We start from the raw sequence: 13,970 nt of genomic DNA, 5'->3' as shown, positions 1-13,970 counted from the left end.
TAGAGATTTTTAGGAATTTTTAGAGTATTTTTACGTAATTTTTGGAGGTCGTTTAGTAGGGTTACAAAAAGAAAGAAGTTTTAAAAAAAAACGTTGAAGGTGAGATTCGAACCCACAACCTCAGGTCAGACTGACCCAAGCAAAACTGGCCCAACCAGCTGAGCTACACGGTTTTGTTAACCTTATATGGTGAGAATTAAGTTTATAGCATAGTTAATGATTAGGGAATAAATGGGGAAAAAGTGCGCGGCTGAGGGATCGAAGCTGCGATCTGTGGCTTCGGTTAAAAGCCGGCTGACCAACTGGGTTGCGCGTGATTTGTTAACCAAGTATGTAGCGGAATATATTTAAGCTATAGTTGGAACGTTTAAAATAAATTGGAATTAAAAGTGCGCGGCTGAGGGTTCGAAGCCGAGACCTTTGACCCGAGCAAAACCCGCCTGACCGGCTGTGCTGGCGGCGATTGTTAATTAAGGAAGGAGTGAATAATACTTAAGCAGTAGTTAGAGAATAAGAACCTTAGTTATAAGAAGAGAACTTAGGTATTTTCCCGTAACCTAAACCCTCGTTTCTTCTTTCTCTTTTGCGCGGCGTCGCGACTTCTGCTCGGGCGAAAGAGGCGGCGGAGCTAGGCTTCCTTTCTCCGGCGGCCGACGAAGGCTTTCTTCCGGCAAACCTTGCCAATTTTGATCCCCTTCATCGAGGAGAAGGTGAAGACGTAGAGGAATCGCCGAGATCTTCACCTCACTTGAAACCCTAGAGCTTTTCTTCTTCCTTTCGGTTGTAAGTCCAAGAACAGCGATGTAAGTGCTTCTCACCTGCGGTAGGATAGCTCCGAGATTTATTCCTTGTTCTTTTTCCTTGTTCCCGAAAGCTTTTGGACAGCTTGAGGGTGCTTGGCGTTTTTGATCGGATTCTATGCTACTTAGTTTCATGCTTTGTGATAAATGTCTCCCTTGATGTTGGTAATGCTGGCTAGATTCTGTTGAATACCATCAGGATGCTTATAATGAAATTGATGGCTATGGAGAGTTTAGAAACGTGATGGCCACGGTGATAAGATCATTAGGAAGAAAAAAAAGGAAATATCCTATAGCATTTTAAGGTTAAGTGTTTACTCAATTTTGTACTATCATGTATTCCTTCTTGTGAGAACCATTGGTACAATTCTCAAGTTAAGGATTGAACTACAGAGTTCGCAACTGAGCATATAAATTAACTCAAACCTCAAGGTGACAACCATGGCTAAAAGGGTTATAAGATGTTATAATGTCTCTGTTTGGATTCAACTAAAAGGTTTATAAGGAATATGGTATTACTGATTGAAATAGTAATTTTTATGATAGTATTTAAATATCTGATTTTGTTTGAGGCCAGCATTCTAGTTTTGGTTTATGAAGAGTGCTTTAATATTGAAAACTTGGAATCTTCTTTGATCCGTATCAACCTTAATGAGCAATGATCAGTTTGTTTTGTTTACTGAGGTGGATACTTCCTTGTTTAACATTTAAGTCATTAATTCCAAGCACGTTTGTGATTTGTATATGGAATAGGTCCAAGGGATCATGCAAATTCAATCAATATTTGCCTATATTATGAACAAGAGAAGAAGAACATGACTTTCAGTTTTGCTTGATTTTGAAACATGTTTTGTTTACTTCACCAGTAGATTCCATTGCTATTAGACAAGCATATTTTCTTATTGCGGTTAGACAAGCAGATTTTCTTATTGCTTTTCTTAGTTTTCTGTATATATATATGCAATGAACTTGAATAGCATGTGTTCAATATATAGTTTTAGTTTTTATAGATATGCAATGAACATGGATAGCATGTATTTATAGTATTTTAGAATTTTGTTAACAAAGCATGCAGAATTTGTTTAGGATAGTATGCAGTTTAGATTTAAGTTTCTTTACTACCTCATTTAGCATGAACAGATCTACTTTTGGTTTTAGTTATGATCCTCTACTAAATTACCAAAAGATAAGTAAAAGAAAGATAAAGAAAAGAAAGAAAAAGGCTAAAGCCTTAAGTAAGATTCCGAAGTCAAGACTTTAGGGATTTTGACACACAAGGTGCTTATTAAAATGCCAAGACATTTTATTATAAGAAGTATTTAAAGATAAAAAGTATTTTACTTTTAAAGGGCATGTACCGGACACAAGGTCCAAGGGATGGGCTCCAAGATGCCCCTAGGCACAAGGCCTAGAAGTACCTTAGTAGTTTTGGGATTAGCTACCTCGACTCTTATTAAGGATGCGCGCAAATTGGTAAAATACCAAAGTGGTACAATGCCGGGCCCAAGAGAAGTTGATTATTATTTTGAAGTATAAAAGTAAAAGTTTTTGGAAACAAATGAAACAAACATCAAATATGTTTAGAATTAGAAAGTTTAGCTTCTTGTTATTTGAAGCATGCAGTATCAGTTTTCATTTGCTTCCTTATGAGTTTATTTTAGCATGACTATATGTCTTATCATTTAGTTGATTTCTTGCTATTAGATTATTTAGCATGATTAGCTTTATTTGCTTTTCAGCATGCAGTTATAGTTTTATTCTTGTATAGCATGAGTAGCTTTACATGTTAGCTTTTCAGTTAATATGATTTCTATGCTATTTATGAGCATGATTACATGTTTAGTATTTCAGTTAATCTGATTTATTTACTAGTAGATGAGCATGAGTAGCTTTCTTTTAAGCATTCAGATTTAGCATGTTTTTCGTTATATACATGCATATCGAGTTTTTGTGAGTAGGCAAGCACTTACTAAGCTTTTAGCTTATAGATACTATTTTCCTCCTACTGCAGATAAAGGAAACGCTAAAGTATGAAAGGAAGGCGACAAGGTGGTGATGATGAAGGTGTGTGATGGCTGGACTATGGAGAGATCATGAGTTTGCTAAGGAAACTGTCAAGACTTCTTCTTTGGAGTTTTTTTTCAGTTATTAAATTGATAGAGATTGTTTTAGTAGTTTCCCTTTGTCTATGTTAAGTTTATTCCGCATTGTAGTTGAGTTATTTCCTATTGTTGGAGTTCTTTTGTTTACTATTGCTAGGATAGTTTATTTTTAGTTATATGTAAACTGCGTGGTGATGTTATTGCTTTGTATATGTATGTACTTATGATTATTGTCACTGGTACAGGGGAGATTCTGCCGAAATTTTTCGGTAGGGTTTTCCTAGAGAATTTTAATAAACCGGTTAAGTAGAGTAGTAGATAAGTAACGGTCACTCTTAGAGAGTAGTAGTAGTAGTAAGAAGGGTGGTCGTTACAATTAGTTTGTATTTGGAGCATTTAATATATTTCTTCCCTCTCCTGATCATTTTCTCCTTCTCCTCCGATTGTGCCAGTCGAGTTTTACGAGTGGGGCATTCGTTTCTATAGTGCCCTCTCTCCCTACACTTAAAACAGATTATGAGAGATTTACAATTTGAATTTACAATTTGAATTTATAATTTTACCTTTTAGATCCATGATAGGATCCTCCCCCTTGACTGTTGCCATCTCGAATTCAGACTCAGATTCAGATATCTCTTCTTTGGCCATTAGTGCAATGATATCAGTTTGCTCTGATTCTTCTGAGTCTGGTTCGGAGGTTGACTCTGAGGATTCAAATTCAGATTCAGACTCAGGTTCTATTCGATCTTCTAACTTTGAAGGGATCTCATAAATCTTGAGCACTTTCTCCCAAAGCTCCTTAGCATTGTTGAACTTTCCAACTCGATCAAGATCTGAATTTGTTAGTCCGCATAGGAGAATGCAAGTTGCTTTTGCATTTGTCTCAAATGTTCTTATTGTTTGTGCATCCCACTTGTCACACGTGATGGGTACACCTTTTTCAGTGGGAGGAATAAATCCAATATGGACTATGGTCCATATTTTTGTTTCGGTCTTCAGTTGGTGCTCCACCTGGTCTTTCCGGTATCTGAAATTCTCGTCGGGCAGAAGTGGTAGGCATGTGGAGTTGTACCCATCTTCATAGGCCATTAAGAAGGAATCTCGCAAAATAAAAATAATAAAACTTGTTCCAAGACTTGGTCTTGGATTAGTAGTGAGGGAAAAAGATAGAAATAGGAATTCACAAATTTCGAGAAAATAAAATAAAATAATAATAAATATTATTAAAAAAATATTATTTCAAATTTTACTAAATGCAATATTTTATCAATTCTAATAAGAGGTGAAGAGATGAGAATGAATTTTTTGAAAACAATTTTGGAGGGAAAAAAATGAAAGGCGTAAGGTTTTATTTTTAGCCTAAAAAGACGAAAAAAGCCAAGAAAAAAAAATGCTCGAACGGTGGTTTCACCTATTCGAAGCGACCCCGCTCTGATACCAATTGTTGGATCGAGAAGCGCTAGAGGGGGGGGGGGGGTGAATAACACTCGCGGCTATTTCGTTCGATTCATAAAACTATCGGAGTTAAAACATGCAGCGGAATATAGAAACAAACACAGAGACACAGGAGAATTTACTTCGTTCGGAGCCTAGATCTACTCCTACTCGAAGGCCCGCGATCCTTGATCGCTTTCCGTGGGCAACAACTATAAGCTCGATAAGAATTACAAACTAATTACAATGAAAGTATAATAACAACTTTATACCGACAACTAAGGAAGAAGAAACAGAGCTCCGAGGCGTCGGGAGGTTGTTGCAGCACTTCTGGATCGTGTCGTTAGCAGCTATATGCAAAGGAATCGCTTGGAGTGAAATTGTAGAGAGCTACTGGTCGAAACCCTCTTATAAAGGGTGTTCAAGGCGCCTTGAAAGCCATTCAAGGCGCCTCCATGCTGTCGAGTCGCCCGTGTGGATCAAGCTTGAACTGGTCGAATTTTATCTCTTCAAGGCGCCTTATGCCTCATTCAAGGCGCCTTAAGCAACTGGTTCAAGGCGCCTTATGACTCCTTCAAGGTGCCTCCAGAGTGCTTCGTAGCCAGCTCCAGCTTTGCACCCGAGGCGCTTCCAAGCCCCATGGAGGTGCCTTGGACACTGTTCATCTGAGGTGTACTTTGTGTTTTTGGTACCTGCAAACATGTTAGTCCCAAAATACCTACAACACAAAGTTAGTACACAATAATAGTATGAATATGAAAGTTTGACAGTCTCCGGACTGTCCGGGTCTGACTTCAGATTTCCAACCGGAAACCCTAGGTCGACCCGACGCCTACTGTTCACTTTACGAGGAACGCGTCCTCACCTACTCCACTCAGGAGATTTACCTGATGCCAGTGCGATCCTCCAGATCGACTGGACTTTTGCTCGGTGCTCAATGCTTCCGGACTTTCTGCTGGACTTCCGCTTCCCGGCTGGTCCAGTCTTTCACCTGGTTTGCGACACCAGGACTTTTCACCTAGGGTTACCCCCCTAGGACTTAAGGTTACCCCCCTTAGGATTTCCCTTCACCTAGGGTTACCACCCCCTAGGACCTAAGGTTACCAACCCTTAGGATTTTCACCTGCCTAACCGCTGTTAGGACTTTCCTGAAATCTTATTTAAGCATGTTAGATAACAAGGAATCTTAACTTTGAATCCCTTTGCCATTATCAAAACTGAGGTTCGATCGTCGGATGCTTCCCGCACCAACATCATACATATAGTAAGATCTAATTATATCACAATTAATGCATCTACATGGCATATAATATGGTATGTTCATGGCATAAATTTACATATGTTATAATTCTATTTTGGAAATAAAAATATGTTATAAATATGATTTTAATAAATTAATATTTATCTAATCAAATTAGGAAATCAATTTTTAAATTTAATTAACATATCTCATCTAAAATCTTTCTATAATTAAGAATCTTTAATAGTTTTGGAAACAAATTTCTAAATTAATTTTTTAACCATTTAAAAAATAAATAATTAATATTTTTAATTTATTACAGAATAATTCAAATCTAGATTTTTTATGATTTTTCAAATCTTTCCAAATTTGATATTTCCTCATAATTTAGGAAACTTTCCAAAAAATAAAATATTTTAATAAACTTGAAAATTCTAGAAAATATTAATTCTATAATTTAATTTAGAATATCTCAAATCTGTTTTTTTTTATTTTTAAAATCTTTCTAAATTTGGTATTCCTTGACAATTTAGGAAACTTTTTAAAAATAAAATATTTCGATAAATATGAAAATTATAGTAAATATTAATTATATAATTTAATTTAGAATATATCGGATCTGGATTTTTTTAAAAAAAATTCAGAATCTTTCTAAATTTGGCATTACCTAACAAATTTGGATTTTTTTTCAAAAATAGAATATTTTTTAAAATTTCAAAAAATTCCATAAATGATAATTTTTAAATTAACAGAATACTTCTAAATTTAATTTTTTGAAATTATATCAGAAACTTTCCAAAAAATAAAATTTCCTAACAATTTAGGAAACTTTCCTAAAATAGAAAATTCTTAATAATTCCAGAAAAATTTTAAAATTAATTATAATACAAATTTTGATCCATAAAAAATTTTACGATCATGTTGAAGCACGATCAGTCTCTGATACCACTGTTGGGATATGCTTGATGTAGTGTGTATTACAACATGTTTTGTAAACATGCGCATCAAAAAATAAAATAATAATAATTTCTAAATTATTACATCACACGCATACAAGGATACAACATGTCAAACATGATCGCATAATTAAATTTTTACGAAAAGTAAATTTACACTAGGTGTACCTTACGGATGACTTGTAATGAGAAGGACATCAACCGTAGCGACGTTGTCGAACCTCGTCTCTATTCATATCCATGCTGAGCTCCTCAAGACAATTCCTTGAGTATAAGCCTCTCCTTCGAAAGTTACTAGCCACGAGCAAAGAAGAGGGATCAAGAGGAAGAGGAAGAGAAGCACACAAGGGAGAGTTTTCTCCCTTGTGGTGGTCATGGCAACAAGAGGGAGCCCCTCTTGTTGGCGGTGGGAAAAAAAGAGGGGAGTGGGAGAGGAGAAGAGAAATTGAGTTAAGGTTTTCCAAAAACCTTACAAGCCAATTAATGATCTCATGTGTATAATCTTCTTTCAACCATATCAATATATAGCCCTTATTAATGAATTGGATTAGAAATCCCAAATCCAACCCATTATCTCTTAACAAAAAATTAGTCTATTAACCTCTTGGTTTGGTTTACAACTAAACCAAGTTGGTTCATGACTAATTCATGATTAAATCAAATATGGTCCAACTCTTCCATAAGAGATGTGGCCCATCCGCGCTTCCATTGCGACAAATATTTCCATATTTGTCTTATGTATGGTCCAACCAAACATTTATCTCTTGATCTAAGAATCCTATTCTTTAACTTGTTTTATGTCTTTTAGAGACTTGTTAGTGTCACGCCCCGGGGGAGTCCCTGTCCGAAGAAATTTCGGCAGCATCTCCCCTGTACGGCGGACAATCTGAAACTTTCTACATCACCATATACTTCAGCCACAAGCGGCTGGAATAATAACAATAATAAATAAACAATAACACAGACATCCACGCAGTTTATATCAATTTCAGCCTCTGGCTGACACAACAACGCAGTTTAATAGTAAACAAACTAAACAGTGATAAGCAGACTCGAAAACAACCCTACTCAACTACACCCATAAAGCTCAAAATATATTCCTACTCCACTACACTCATAAAGCTCAAATCCGACGATAAGATCAACTTACCTCTTCTGCCGTCTAGGCAGGTATATAGTAAAACATATCGAATAAAAATCCATCGACAAGTACAATCCATATAAGCTCCAAGTATCAAAATAAATCAAGTCTAAACATGGTCCAATAAAGAAGAAAACCAAAAGATCAATAATGCCCTCGTGGTCTGCAGGGGACTAGCGACTGGAACTCTCTCCTGACAGCATCAACCTGAAATAGCAACGGAGGAGGGTGTGCGTTCAACACTCAGCGGGTATCAACTGATATGCATAATAAAGAAGATAACAGGCAGCACTAATCATGCGTACAGTCTCCTGATACAAAAAGGATAAATGCAACTGAAACAAAACAGGAGAAAACTGTACTAACCAGGACTAAGGTATAAGTACAACAGGGTCATCAGACCGAGAGTGTCATAATACTGTATGCATGTCAATCATATGCATCCATATAAATGCAGCAAACACAAGCAATAAATGCATCATGCATATGATGCCAATGACATGGTCACCCCTGACGCCAGTCAGCCATCTCACACACAATGGTGAGTCCGAGTGGGTAGGGCTGTGACAACCGTGCACTCTGACATCACTACCCCTGATGAGTGACCGAGTGGACGGGATGCTATCGGAGTACGCCTATCCTCCTACCCCAAATTATAAGTGGGGGAGCGCAATGCTCTCATCTCCCGGTACACGATGACGGGGAGGTATCTTTGCCGGCTACCATGCTGCGTCACAATACCCATGAGCGGACCAGCGGAGCCAAATAGAGTCCAACCGCCTGTCGGCTACCACGCTGCTACACTAAACCAGTGGAGCCAAACAGAGCAGAACTGTCTGCCGGCTACCACGCTGAGTCACCAGACCAACGGAGCCAAACAATAGAACTGTCACACACTTGTCTGATCTACCACTAACCCATGAGTGGTGGTGTGTACGGATACATGTAACTGGTGATGTGCTCGACAATAATGGAGTAGGCAATCACATAGCATGCAATCATGCAAGATGATGCATGACACTAAACATGGCAATATCATGAACAACATAACAATAACCATATAAATAAATACAAAGTGTGTACCACAGGACAATGTATCAAATGGAAGGTACATAGATCATATAGGGTATCAAATAAACCCTAGGTCTTGAACATAATGTATAATATGGTTATGTCACTACCTCTAAAGCCTGTATGATCAGGTAAATAATAACATGCAGTGCATAATAAGTAAACAAGCAAACATGTAACAGATCATGTAGTGACCAACCGAAACAAATGGAAAACACAATCATTGCTATATGTTAAACACATTATTATGCATATCAAAAGACATAAGTCAAAGTACCCGCCTCCAATCAAAAAGTCCAAGCTGGTCCAAACACGACGTCGAGATACCCGTCTCGCGTCAAAGTCCTATATCACAATATTTAATTTAGCTAATTCTATCATGCATCCATTAACTAATCTAAATCCTAATCCGTCGACCAACTAGGGTTAGCTTCATTAACCCTAATTACATCATTTGATTAATTCTAAACCTAAGTTAACAAGTATTGCTAACACAACTAGCAATCATCTACAACGAAGACCAAATTCTTACACAATACCTCAACCACAGTTGCTGTTGCTGCTGGAGCAAGGGCTGCTGGATGGGGTTGCTGCTGGAAAACAAGAACAAACCACAGCACCATATACGTGTTGGACACTTCACTGCTCAAAACAACAAAAAGGATCAAGCGGTCACAACACAAGAATCAAGTACCCGATTCACTAATTAGGGCAACTCCCTTACCTCTAAGATCACTACTAGGCGACCTTGTGATCACGCCGTTAACCAGGGAAAATGATCGGAACCGATTGGAAAATCGACAGAGGCAAAAGAGAGGCAACACAGTGAGTCTAGGTGGCTGCGGCGGCGGAGAACTAGATCACAACATGAGGGCAGCCGACGCTAGGGTAGAAAATAGGAAAAACCTCGGCGTTGGCTGTAAGGCGTCGTCGCTGCTCCCTGTGGCGGCTGCGGCAGAAGGAAGGTCGGCGGTGTTGTAACGACCACCCTTCTTACTACTACTACTCTCTAAGGATGACCGTTACTTATCTACTAACTCTACTTAACCGGTATAATTAAAATCCTTGAAGAAACCCTACCGAAAAATTCCGACAGAATCTCCCCTGTACCGGTGACCATAATCATTAATACATGACATAATATACACAGCCACAAGCGGCTGGAACACATATCAATCAACCACGCAGTTTATATATAAAAAAAGAAGCACAATACCAAGGAAAAATCAACTCTAACGAATACACGACAAAACAACCCAAATAATAACATGCACAAGTTCCAAATACGTTAAACACTTAAACCAAAACATTCTAAATAAATTCTGGTTCAATCTCTTAGTCTACTCCATAGTCCAAACATCACACACCATCCGCGCCACCTTGTCGCCTTCCTTGCTATATCTTTTCCTTTCCTATATCTGCAGTAAGAGGAAGTGCAATCTATAAGCAAAATTTACTTAGTAAGCGCTATCTAACTCACAAAATCACGAATGTGCATGTATACGAAAAGAACTAGAAACTATATGCTCTAAAAAGAAATAAAGCATAAACATAACTATTCATGTCAAACTAATAGCAAAGAAAAGCTAAGGAATTTTCTCATGTAATTCTAATGGCTAATCATGCTACTCATCTAATAGGTAAACATGAAAACTACTCATCCACTAGATAAACATGGTAGAACAAAGAACTAAACTTACTGATTTTTAGAACTATATGAAACTTTATTTCATTTGTTTTAACTTAATCTTTAATACTTTATGTTTATGTAAAACTCGTTTTACTTGTTCAAAAACTTATACTTATAGTACTTCAAAATAATAATCAACTTCTTCTTGGGCTCGACAACTGTGCTTTTACTTTTGTAACGACCCGACCCATTTGGCGGCCCATTTGGCGACCCTATGGTCGTCGACCGTCGACGGTCGGCCGAGCCGTTACTACTAGGTTATCTAAACCTAGGGATGACTATGGGAGCCCAGCCCAAGGACAGAGAGTCCAGTACAGTGCCACTGATAAAAGTAAAATACTTATTATCTTTTAATACTTCTATATAATGCCTCGGCATTTTCTTTAGCACATTGTGTGTCAAAATCCCTAAAGTCTTGACTTTGGGATTCACTTAAGGCCTTGGCCTTTTTCTTTCTTTTCTTTATCTTTCTTATACTTGTTAATACTTCTAAAAGAATACTTCTTTAAAAGAAACTGAAATGTTTAAGCAAAATCTAACTTTGAAATGCTTAACCCAAAAATCTGCCTACTATGCTAATAAAATTCTGCATATTAAAATCTGCATACTATACTTATAAAAATCTGCATGCTATGCTTATAAAAATCTGCACATGTTCAGCTAAGGGTAAATAAATTCTGCACACTAATACTTAATAAAAATCTGCACACTAAAATGCTGCATATTAAGCTAGCACAATTCTGCATATTAAGCTCTAAAGAAACTAGAAACTGATTGTTTTAGAAGGAAGGCTACTCATGCACATCTCATAACATAAGAAACTAAAAATCTGCTCATGTTATTCCAATAGCAAAGGAACTAGAAATCTAAATTTGCACATGTTCATGTTATCTACTAAATCTAAATAGCAAAGGAACTAGATGCTAAAAGGGGACTAAAATTCTGTTAGTCATATTCTCGCATGAACAAGAAGAGAAATGCATAATCGTTACCAATAAAACATGCATTGAATTTGTAGCATGCAAAAGCATAAAACCAAAACTAACATAACATACTAATTTATCTCTTAAACATGGTTAGGTTTGCCATTCCTAAACATTATTATATGAACTGAATATTATATAAATTAGTTTAGAACATGCACAATCTATGTAGAACCAAAACATGATATCATGATAAGAAACCAATCTAATCTTACAAGCTGTAGAATTACCAAATTCCCAAAATTATAGAAACTAATTAAGAGTCTTAACACAATTAAAATCATGCACAATTCATTTATCTTAAACATGATATCATGATCAAGAAACAAGCCAACCTTCTAAGCTATAAAATTTCCAACCTTCACCAGATTGTAGAAGCTAATTAAGATCATTAATATAATTGTAAACATGCACCATTTACCATTTCCATAATCCATCGGATTAACTCCCAAAATCCACACAAGTCTGCTTCAATTCATTGAAACAGAATCACAATGAATGGAGTTCATACCAACCCATGGAAATTCAATAAACCGAACTACATCGATCGAACTCCTATCTTCATAATCAATCCAGCCTTTCACCAACAATAGGTAAACAAAGCCATCAATATTCTGTCCGTAACTTCCATAAAACTTAGAAGAGAACAAAACATCGATCAACCAAAACATCAAAATCCAGATCCGGAACTCAACTGCCATGAGATAACCCAAACAAAAAGCTAAGGACACTGTCCTGAACTCGAGTAAACCAAACCCTATCTCAACCTCCTATAAAAACTCACGGCAGCAACTGAAACAAACAAGAGCTCCTTAAACACGCTTCAAAAATCAACACAAGAACTAGCATAAATCCGAAACTACTCTTTTGTAGGTGAGGAAGCGCTTACATCGGATTCTTGGTCTTACAGCCGAAAGAGAGCCTTCTAGGGCTCGGAGAAGTGAAGGTCTCGGTGGCTTCTTGGTGTTCCCGAGCTCCCCTCGTCGAGGTGGTTCACACACGGGTGGAGACCGACCGGAAAAACCCTTCGCCGGTGCTGGAGATCGAGCCCTAACGCCTTCTTCTTCGTTTCCGCCGTGAGAGAAGAACGGCGTCGCGCCGCGAGAAGGAGGAGGAAAATGTTTCGGGTTGGAAGAAATTAGGGCTCGGGATTTTACCTCCTCAACTTATCCCTCTTTATAATCTCCATATTCTGTTAACTTGTTAAATAAATTTTCCTACCTTGTCTAAACAAAACCGACGGCTGGATCACTTGGTCAGCCGGGTTTTGACCGAGCCAAAGGCCGCAGGTTCAAGTCCCCAGCCAAGCCTTTTATTCTCCTTTTATTCTGCTATTAACTATTTATTACTTAAATACAATTCAACCCTTATTTGATCAAGTAATAACTGCTAGCCCAGTTGGTTAGCTGGGTTTTGCTTGGGTCAGGGGTTGCCGGTTCAAGCCTCAGCTTTGACATTTTTTTGTCGAAAATTCTTTCGTTTAGTAAAAATACCAAACGACCTCCAAAAATTACATAAAAATATTCTATAAATTCCTAAAAATCTCTAGAATTTTTCTAAAACATTTCTAGATTTTAATAAGGTCCTTTAGGACTCCAAATCATGAAATTTGGGGTGTTACAGGTGTCTCGTCGGACCAGAGGAAGGGAGGGGAATCGGGAGGCAGCGTCGGCGGAGATGCTAGGGCACAGAGGTGGTGGCAGCCGTCACTAGGGCAGAAGGGAGGCCGTGAGGGTCGGCTCGAGCAGCACAGAGGGAAGGAGGATGGCGCTAGAGCAAAGTGAAGGGCTCTGCTCGGCTGTGCTCGCGCGTCGTCGGCACTTGGACATGGAGGAAGAAGGGAGGCGGCGTCGGTCGGCGGTGGCTCGACACTTAGGGCAAATCGGCTGGTCGCGAGAGATGAGGGAGGAAGGAGGGTTCGGCTCGGGAAGGAGAAGCGAAGCAAGACCCTTGCCGAGGGGTTTTGTACTCGGGTGGGGGAGAAACCGTTGGCGCTTGTTAGGGCACACGGCGTCGGCACACGCGGGGGGAAGGAAGCAACGACGAGGAAGAGGAAATAAGGAAAAAAAAGAAAAAAGAAAAAGAAAAGGAAAATGAAAAAAGAAATAAAACTTTTCCTCATTAAAACAAGGTAAAAGAAAAGGAAAAGGAAAAGGAAAAAAGAAATAAAACTTTTCCTCATTAAAACAGGGTATCCTAAACAGGCTTTTCCGGGCCCCAGTTTTATCCCCGTTAATTCGTCCATACGAGATCCGAAAAATTCCTGAAAAATTTCAAAAATTCCAGAAAATTCCCTTATTAATATTTGCCTATTTTAGGTATTTTACAGTTAATGCGTGTGATCCAATAAGTTCCCAGTTTATCTTGGCCGCCCATAATTAACTACTTAATTATAGAACGATCATGAGTAGCACCTAGTAAGACATCATGATCCCCAATTAGTCAAAAAATCATAGTTGGTCTTAGAATTAATTCTAAACCCTTCAGCAGTTATAGTGAGTCATGCCTCGTTCCTTTCACTTTTCTTATATCCACTTGGTTCAGGACATGATC

Source organism: Zingiber officinale, chromosome 5A, assembly GCF_018446385.1.
Source record: "Zingiber officinale cultivar Zhangliang chromosome 5A, Zo_v1.1, whole genome shotgun sequence".
NCBI lineage: Eukaryota > Viridiplantae > Streptophyta > Magnoliopsida > Zingiberales > Zingiberaceae > Zingiber > Zingiber officinale.
This window is presented reverse-complemented; position numbering follows the sequence as displayed.